The 10,169-nt window shown below is 46.6% G+C and overlaps 1 non-coding gene across 1 annotated transcript; it reads right to left on the bottom strand.

Moving 5' to 3' along the window:
- Positions 1 to 292: 292 nt before the first annotated feature.
- TRNAT-AGU (transfer RNA threonine (anticodon AGU)) lies at positions 293 to 365 on the bottom strand. The gene has a single exon. It is a non-coding gene; the product is annotated as a tRNA-Thr (tRNA).
- Positions 366 to 10,169: the final 9,804 nt, after the last annotated feature.

Raw genomic sequence — 10,169 nt, forward strand, 5'->3', positions numbered from 1 at the left:
GGGCCCACATAAACAGCTCCGCTGGTGATCCTTCTTCACTGAGTGGAAGGCTACTGAGTTTTTTCTTTCTTTTCGTTCACTTTCTTTTTCTTGTTTTATTGAATGGTAAATAACTATTGAGGACGAAACGAGAAGAAAGGGGGTTAACCGAGGGGCCCGATTTTTATTAGTCATATCATAAGAAGCCAACAAACACTGGCACCAAGGACAACATAGGGGAAATTACTTGGGCTTAATAAATGAAATAAAGAAACGATAAATTAATCGAAATTAAAGTGGATAAAAAAAAACTTGCCGCAGGTGGGAACCGAACCCACAACCTTCGCATTACTCGTGCGATGCTCTACCAGTTGAGCTACCACGGCGCCGTTTCCTAACGATAGCGTGTCGAGGTTGTGGATTCGGTTCCCACCTGCGGCAAGTTATTTTTTCATCCACTTTAATTTCGATGAATTTATCGTTTCTTTATTTCATTTATTAAGCACAAGTAATTTCCCCTATGTTGTGCTTGGTGCCAGTGTTTGTTGGCTTCTTATGATATTCAGGAAAAAAAACGTTCAGTATCATATTTATGGCAAGATAGTTGCACGTCTAATCGCGAAATCTCTGCTCCACCTCCCTCTTTCATAAACGCTCGCCCACGCACGCACGCGCGCGCGTGCTCACATACGCAGATGGGAAGTACTTAATCTTGACATTACAGCAACATTTCCAGTTGTAAGTCGCCACCTTACTATCTGCAGACCACGATATAATATTCATTTGTGCAATATATAAGTTGCAGGGTTTTTTATTTTCGTTATACGGCCCACTAAAAGTACTCTTGGGAGACATTTTACCTTTTCACAAGGTTGTTATCGCGCCTTGGCTGTTAATGCCGGGAATACAAGACGCGAAGCTGGAACTTCATATGTTTCTTTAAGGAGGCGAGCACTCTTGCACCTGACGGGGTGCGTGCTCGCAATGTGAGCAAGTAGAATAACGTCTGGACAATGAAAAAGAAAAAGAACTGACGCTATCACTTTCCGCCACCATCGAATCGTAATATACATTGTAAGTAACTTGCGAACGTTTCCAAGATCTTAGGTTTCCTCGTTTTTCAACCTTGTAACCTTAAATTCTACGTTACTGTGGAAATGCTCGGGGTTAGAAGTTTCTATGTTTCATCTACGTTTCTCCGCGCCTTTGTCGAGATCCAGAAATGTGGATTGGCCTATAAGCAAGGCGGCTCGCGCCAAGCATACACGTGTAAGGGCACTCCTTAGGATTGCATAGACACTAATTATTCACGTCACATAGCCTAATTTCACATTGATAAACTTTCTTCAAGCAGTGGCACCACATACTGACATTTGTCTTTCTTCGTGCGAGAACTTTCTACGCGATTGCAGAGAGAAAGAGAGATAAAGAAAAAAAAAGAAAGATTAACGCGATTGATGACATCACGACACGGAATAACACGACCGAGAAACCACTCGTCAGCGCCTGTGGCGAAATTTATATTAAATCGCTGTCAGATCTTGGTGCCGCCAGGAACAGTGCACTGCTGCTCACTCGAGGAGTCTTCGCTCCGGCGGCGTCCATTAATAAACGCTGAGAATCGGCGCTTGTCCCATTTCTCCACCTGCCCCGAACTGAATTATAGATGGCCGCTTTAGACAAGTCACTCTCCGGCACCATTTATAACTGATATCTCAATTTGTCCGCTCACTTTGCCTCAGTCTTCTCTTCCGCGATGCTCTAAATTTTCGATAGACACAGGCTCAAGACATGAATAAGCCAAAGTCTCCTTCGAGTAGTGTGTTGAGAGCAGAAAAAAAAACGGATATCGTGTCTCGTGCCTACTCAAGGAAGAGGAGGAGAAGAATCCACCCGGCTGAGTTTGGAAATAAATTTTTGTTTCAGTCGATGATAAATACTAAGAAAGCTGTGAGCGGGTTACTACAGACCGCGCTGTGACACAGAATCATCTTTCCTTTTTTATACTAATTGAATGAATGCTTATGAAAAACCGTATACTCTTAAAGAAGAAAAATTCGGCACACATGACTGCTTACGTGTGGGAAAGCGAAAGCAATGTATAGTCCCTCTGGTGAAGTGTTTCTTTTTTTTCCCACGCGTTCCTCGTCAGCGCAAGCCCTCGCCTGCGTTGTAACTGCGCCTCAGTAAGACCAAATCAAAACGCGCCAAGCGTCTCAACGCGATCGCTTGCCCGGGAGGAGTTCATAACTCGAAGGATTGCTCAGCAGCATTGAATTAGTCATTAACGCTTTTGATTTTACACACTCATTTTATAAAATACGTTCATCACTTGGTGCCACCTCTATCCCATTGGCTGCGCCGTCACATGATCAATGATGCACCAACTAGGCCACACTTATCAACGTCACGTGCGCAATGACGCACGCACTAGGCCCACCTTTAGTTATCCAGAACCGGGAAGGCACCATGGCGTCGGGGAAGTGTGCCCCGGAGGCCCGGGTTCGACTTCCATCCAGACCGAAATTTGGCAAAGTTTTTTTTCTCGAATTCATTGATTTACTTTGTTTGCAGGAACCGCCGTGAGAAATTTGACGTCAATCCGAGAATTTTTTACGTGTTTTTACTCGTTGCGCCGTCGGTTACTTCCGGTACGATTGCTCGCTGGCGACAGCGACGACTCGAGACTTTCGCGCAATGGGGCGTACAATGCTTCCGCGTTAAAAACCGCAGAAAACTGCAGAACCGTATTTGCGAATGCACAGAATTGACTTGTTAACCAGCCGCAATTTGGCAATTATGTTCGTGGTATAGTTAGGTTTGCCGTGCCAATCTCCCGGTACATGCTGAAATTTTAGTGATACTTTCTATTGGGGAAGAGTTTTCGCAAAACTTTGTCGTCGCAGGCAAATATTTCTTTGAAGAAATAGCATGATGCAATACTTGACAAATCTACAATGAGTCGCTTGAAGCGAGAGGCTCATCTTGAGCATTCATAAGAGAAATTCTCATCATAAACGCAAAACACGGAATTGCTAATAACTATATATTTCGCAGGTATGCCTTTATTTTTTATTTCGCGCGAGACATGTTGCACACTTTTGAATCCGTCCTACGGACCGCAGGTTATTTGTTTTTGCTTCAAACTACTGTCGAGATTTGAATTAAACGACAATCGCCATCATCGTCCACTTATATTGTGACCACCATAGAACGAGTACTTCTCCCAGTCATCTCAAATTGGCTCTGTCAAGCTTCACTTGTAAGCGTGCACAAAGTGAAGCGATGACTTTAAGCGCGTGGAAGTGCAATGCTTTGAGAACAATCTTAGGGACGGCCATACTTAGCCACGGATTAAGACGCACACAAAAGGAAGAAACATATGCACCATATTCGAAGCCGCACAGTAACCGCCTGTACAAGATACTGCGTTCGTATTTGCCGAGACAAATTCGTCTGCTTAGTGAACGACTTCACATAGTGCATTTTGAGAAAGATACTTTTTGCTTAGCGTAAATGAAGATGAAGACGTCCAGTCGCGTCGTCCATCACATGACAGAGTACTGGTGACTGCCGTACGTAGTCTATGTTTCTGCCTTTTGTGCCTGTCTTAATTTGCGGGAAACTATGTCCTTCAGCAAACACAAACTAGGCCAACAAAGAGTTCTGTTGAAACAATCTTAAAGAGTGCGAAGGCATCGACCATGTATAACTGTGAGCGAAGTGCGTTTTTATTCAACTTTGTGCTTATAAGAAAGGACGCGTGACTTCGTATTTTCCTTTTTCTCTCCCGTGACATATCTCCTGGAGGAGAGTTTTTGTTTTAAGAAATGCGCAATGTCAGAACAATTTCACCATCAAGATCCGTCACGGTGAGATAGAAAAGTTTGCGATGATAACGTAGGAGGAGATACACAAACTGGAATTGAGAAGAGATGGCAAAATGCCATAAAAGGTATTGCATAATTCTTGAATCATTCTTGCACGTTGCTTCTTTCTCAAGTCTTCTAAATAAAAGTGAACGTAGCGGCAAATATGGGTACTTCGGCAAAAACTGACAGGCTATAAGGAGACCAGAACACACTGGAACAGCGTCAACACCAGTATGGTAGAGCACTGAGAAGGGGTCCCTTAATAATGTACTGTTAGAGCGCTTCGTAGGTGCGAAAAAGAGAGGAATCTCTGAGAAAGAAGAAAAACGAAGACGCATGTTTTGGGCTTCTCACCGTCTTGCGCTTATCTATTAGCTGCCTCATTAATTCCCTGTTAAATCCCCTAAGGCACGCGTACAAGTACATAAACCATTGGAAATGCGTATCAGTGGCTTGATGGCGATCAAGTTGATGGTGCACCAGAGTTACACTTTTGTTCTTCGATATTTCTTGCTGAGAATGAGCATATGTGATACCTTGGGTTTGCAATAATTCCAAGCTCAGAGACAACAATCACTCAGTGAAGTGGTTTAACGTAAGAAGACCTTCGTAGGCCGCCGAGTACATGAAGCAATTGCCAGCGCATGCCGCTATCAAAAGCGCTTCTGGTTTTTCAAACATCTACAGGATTTAATGAAGCGATCAGTTTTCACATGTGTGCGCGTCACATGGGTGTGCTTACTGTTTGTGTTTGTGATCCATCCATACATAAGATTTCTCATCCAACACTTAAATGAAGCATGCCGGCCCATTAGCGAGCCAACTATCTGGAGCTTCTCATAAAGTCGTAATTTCTCTTTCTCTCTCCTCGTCATCGACAGGAAGATATCCTGTTTTTGAGCGCTGCTGTCCTGAGCATCTAACAAACTCTTAACTCGTGTGCGTCTACTTTTACGAACTCAACACACGGTAATGCAACTTCCAAAGCACTTCCACGACGTTTACACAAAGTCCAGTTGACGCGCATCACACCATCTCGAAATGTTTTCTTATAAAGTGTCCCACATTTTCTGCAGTCGATTCTTCAACATAGCAGGACAAGCAAACCGTGGTATCTTTTTATTTAGAGCGTTGCGATCATACCTCGGTGCAACCTCACCCAGTTTGACGCAGACGCGATTCGCTATAACATTCGTCCCTCCTCGTATTCAGGTCATCCAACTCTAAATAGCACACAGTTCAGTTTTCAGCGCCAGCATTCTTCTCCGTGTTCCCAGTACGACCTTCGTCAGTTTGACAAACATTACCATAGCGTTTCACAACTCTTCTTCTTTCTTCTTTTTATCTGTGTCTTTGTGTCTGCGAGTAACGCATTGCTATCAGTAAGACACGGTCTTTCAAGCCTCTTTCTCATCTGCATGTTGACCACACCATTCTCGACCATACTGTTGGCGCCCCATCTTTCCGCTAGGGTGTTAGTAAAGGGTGAAGCATGATCCGACTTTTCATGAGAGATTTCTTGCATGAGTTCGGTGACCGCGTGACTCACAGAATTGCTTTTCCGCACATAACTTGTGATTTTCGCACAAGCGCTAAGCGGGCTTCGCTTGCTCACTACCTCTTCGCGTTGACACACTGAGCTTCCGGCAAGAATTGCCAGATTGGGAACACGAGTTATATTTATGAAGTGAAGTTTCAAGTCTCACATAAAACGTCGGAAAACTGAGAGAAAGTATAGGTGCCGGTGTACTCCACGCACCCCATGAGCCCGACGCTCATTTATATCACGCGCATGAGGGATTTATTTCACTGTTTAAATGACAAAAACCATGAACTAACACAGAGCTGTATGGCGCAGTCTCCCATCAGCCTAGTTTCTACAACTTCATCGCCGCGTGCAGCTGCATTCAAATTCGGCGTGTGGAGCAGCTCACCCGCCATCACCGTCGAACTCGTCTGCAAGTGACGTGATCTTCTGATGACAAACGTTTTATTCTTTCGTGATCCCAGCGCAGAATCAAGCGCCTCTCACTTATCCCTCTCGCTTCCTCACCCTTTCTTTTTTTTCACCACCTCCACGCAACCATTTTACTTCATTCGCGAAAAGAGCTCCTTTCCGTCGAAGGGATATCGAACAATGACGTTTTGAACGTGGCCAGATCCGTCTCTGTCTTCCGCTCCTAGCCGCTGCTGCGCTGCCACAAAGCTGCGGATCCCCCTTGTTCCTCGCGCCACTATTCCTCCTCCTAACTCCCGTCGTTTGAAGACAGAATGAGTTTCAGACCAACCGCGCAGGCGAACGGGTGGCAGCATCCGGGGCGGCCGGCAGAGCCCCAACGTCGGATGGGTCGACGCGACGGCATTCGTTACGTCGAGACCTCTTTCGCGGCGGCCAAAGCGTGTACGGGTCTTGGCAGGCGTCTGCCCGGCCACAGCGCCTTCTCCTCCGCCTTCTCCGCCAAACCGCCGCGGCCGATCACGCCCCATTGTTAGGAATGGCCGCGCTTCTCTCCGCCGCTGCTACTCAGCGCTGGCCGATCGTCTTCGCGGGGGGCTTTGTGTGGCCGCCGGCGGCTGCCATTAGTTCGCCCCCTTCGAGGGGCAGTGGGGGGGGGGGGGGGGGGGAGAAAAGTTCTTCGCCGCCTCGGCCGCCCCCGCGTCTTTGCGATGGCCGACTGGCAGCAAAGGCGTTTCCGTTTGGAGAGCAGCCGGCTGGATAAGCGGCTCGATTCATCATGTTAGCGCTCCGGCCAGGTGAGGATGGAGTACCCATTATTGTCTGCGGCTGTGGCGGCGAGCACGGACGACTCGGAGCGCGCAGCCCAAACACTATTCGATTGCTCCACGCCACCGAAGGGGCACGCGCGTGAGCGAGCAAACGGCGTGTACACAGCGCGCGCGTGTTCGCCGCCATCTATCTTGCCCGCCGGCGCGTCCCGCAGCTCAAATAGGGCGCCCTCATCGACAAACTAGGACGACAGATCTCTACCCTTTACTCTCGCGCGCCCGAGCATCTGCGGAACCTTCGTGTTTTTGTGACGATGGTGTGGTCCTAAATGCCCATTTATACGGCTCGTTTTTAACTTCAGAAATCATTCCCGGTGTCTATCGCCTCATAATCGTGCAGGTGTCGCGAGGCCGGCGGCCGAAACATGCATCGCATGCACTATAATAATCCCAGCCCGACACATCCTCGCTGTAACTCTCGCAAAAATTGCCAGGAGGGACGGGAGAAGGTAGAGGAAGGTGGAAAAAGAGGACGTATTTGCATATTGACGTCTTGCCGTTGCTACGATCTGGCTCACCGTTCACCTACAGTAGCGTATCCTGACGGAGTGTCCTCTAAGTGTACATGTGTGCAGCACATTTTTAAAACGTACAAAGAAAACAGTTGCTTTTTTTTCGAGACTTGCTGGCGCTCGTGGCTTAGCAAACAAAATATATTAATGCATCTAAGCGATTGACGCATTGCACAAAGCGCTATTATGTTCTATCCCCCCCCCATTGTTATGCCGCGGGGACACCACACGTGCTGAACTCGCAGCGCACGCCACACACACGCGCGGCTGACACACCGAACTCGGCCGAGTCGAAATAGCTCAATTTAAAAGTTTAATATGAACAGGGGGTATCACACGCACGCTCTACAGAGACGGAGTGCGCGGACGACTGGCCGCCTTTTGCATGTGGCTGCGTGCTACGTATAACGCGTCGATTTGCCTACGCAACAGCGAGCGCATGCAAGCAAGCGCGCGTGAAGAACGACCAGAGAGAAGTAATAATAATAAAAAAAGAAGTCTTAACAGAGTACACAAAGCGCGAAATACACAGTAGATGCGAGAAAAACAAGAAACAGAGCGGTTGCGGTGGGGGGAGGGGGTGCAAAACACCGCAGAAAGGCAAGGAGTCGATCATCAGCCTGCCGGAGCAAATCAATGCCCTGGGCTGTGTGCGCGCAGCACCGGCGGCAGCCGCTCGATCCACCGAGGCCAGGCAACCGAGGAGAGCGGCACGCCACAAGAACGATCATCCAGCGGCGGCCGCGCCGTGCTATGACGCGTTGTGGTCGGCTCTCCCCCCGTCGCCGGGCACCAACGTTTGTCGCTCTCTCTCTCTTCCTCTCCAGAACTTGGAAGCCTGTTTTCTATCTGCGCTGGCTTGGAGACGGACGGTGCTTACGATTGTACACCTGTTCCGATACCTGTGGCAGTAAAATGTCGCCCCGTGTGGAAACAGGGGGCTGAAGGTGAAACTATGAGGATAAAAAAAAAAGGCAACAGAAATGCTCGTTTTCGCAGCCTAACTATTCATGCGCGTTACGCGGCCATATAAATGAAAGAGAGAAAAAAAAAGAAGCCTGCAGTTACAAAACCATCGGCGTAGCCGCCCACTGGACATATTACTACTTGGCGATGGCGTAAAGAAAAAAGAAAGAAGCCTCTCCTGGTTCGTTCCAGAAGAACATAAGCACGTCTGTTAGAAGTGTGCTCACATGCTGTGCCCTAGGAACACACTGGTGCCAGCCTTTTATGGTTCATTTAATGTACGGCATTATATGTATGGGATCGCCTATAGTAACGCATCCCGACGGAGTGTTCTCTAAGTGTACATCTGTGCAGCATATTTTAAAACTTACAAAGAAAACAATTGCATTCTTTTTCGGGACCTGCTGGCGCTCGTGGCTCGAGGGTAGATTTGCAGTTTTTAAGGACATTAGACTTGGGCAAGTGACTGTAGCCTGATCTGATTTTTATAGTGCTGCAAGTGCTGCTCTGCTGTGCGCGGTGATAGTATGCAGTGACAGTGACCGACCGTGACTGAGCACGTCTGCTCACTTTCTTTCTCTTTCTCTCTCTCTCTCTCTCTACTTTATGCCACTTTGCCTCCCCTCTCTCCCCAGCGTAGGGTAACAAACTGGATCTTCTCCTCTTCTCCTCTGGTCCGGGGACTTCTCAGTAAGCGGAATTTCGCTCGGAAGTATTCACGAAAACCACCCAACATTTAGCTTTCCCTTGGATATTAACTGAGGCCTGTCTCGAATCCTTCCGCTTCGAGCAAAAAAAAAATATATTTATATAATAAACAAAAATTAAAAAATACATAAGAAAGTGCTTCATCCGAGAACCACTCCAGCCCCTTTATTCCGATTACGTTTGTCATCACGCTCCTACTCGCATGGCACAAATAAAAAAAAAGTATAGCGCTGCCCGAGGACATAAAAAAAGGTGACACGACACCATCTATGTGGCATCTAGGCAGAACATAGAAAATAATACAGGCATAAGTTAACCCCGTTTTCCTAACATCGATCTGGAAGGAAACAAATAGAGGTATTGTGCCACACCATTGGGGGCCCGGTGGCTTACAGTCACCAAAGTTATAGTGGGCAGTATGAACTTAATAAAGGCCGCAACAACTTTAAGAGTTTGACGCAGCTGTTAGGTGAATGCTACGCACTGTTCAACTGACAGACAAAAGAACAAAAAGCAGGTGAAGGCACTGATAGAAGGTTTGCTTTGCATGTGTTTAAGTACGACGAGTCGACTATGGATTGTGCTCGTGCCACCTATGGCTCTCCCGAAAAACTCGGTTAGTTCTTTCTCATCAGTGGTAATTCGGCACATTTCCCATTCGCTTCACACATTTCCTTTCAAGCATTACTCCAGGGGCAAGTCGCATGACACCGCTAGGGAACTGAACCTAGCAGGAAACGAGACAAAGACAGCCAAGACGATGTCATCACTGTGATGCAGAGAACATATTATGCGCACGTTTATGTCCTCTTTCTTTTATTTCCTATTGTTTATGCAGCGGTATATCGGTAAATTTGCGAGAAATGCGAGGGAATTACGTCGCACCTTTTGAAGTTATGGATTCAAGATTTAAACCGCGTTCACCACATTGCAAAGTGTTGTAGAGGAGCTCACTCGAGAAACCGCCTTCGAGGCGCCAAGTACAACTGGCAGTGGTCCGGAGCAGAGTAAACCGTCGTCAGTGGTCTGATATATATATATATATATATATATATATATATATATATATAGTAGGCAAAGAGGAATTCTTCAGGCTACCTTTCAAACGTAAAGAACTTGAGTGGTGCTACAAGGTAAACAGAACAAGTATTTAATGTCGACAGTTTCGATCGGTGGACCGATAATACTTGTTCTGTTTACCTTGTAGCACCACTCAAGTTCTATATATATATATATATATATATATATATATATATATATATATATATATATATATATATATATATATATATATATATATATACTTTTGTAAGCTCCCCATTCCCCTTTCTACGTTTACGACGAC

The sequence above is a fragment of the Dermacentor andersoni genome, chromosome 2 (genome assembly GCF_023375885.2).
Source record: "Dermacentor andersoni chromosome 2, qqDerAnde1_hic_scaffold, whole genome shotgun sequence".
Lineage (NCBI taxonomy): Eukaryota > Metazoa > Arthropoda > Arachnida > Ixodida > Ixodidae > Dermacentor > Dermacentor andersoni.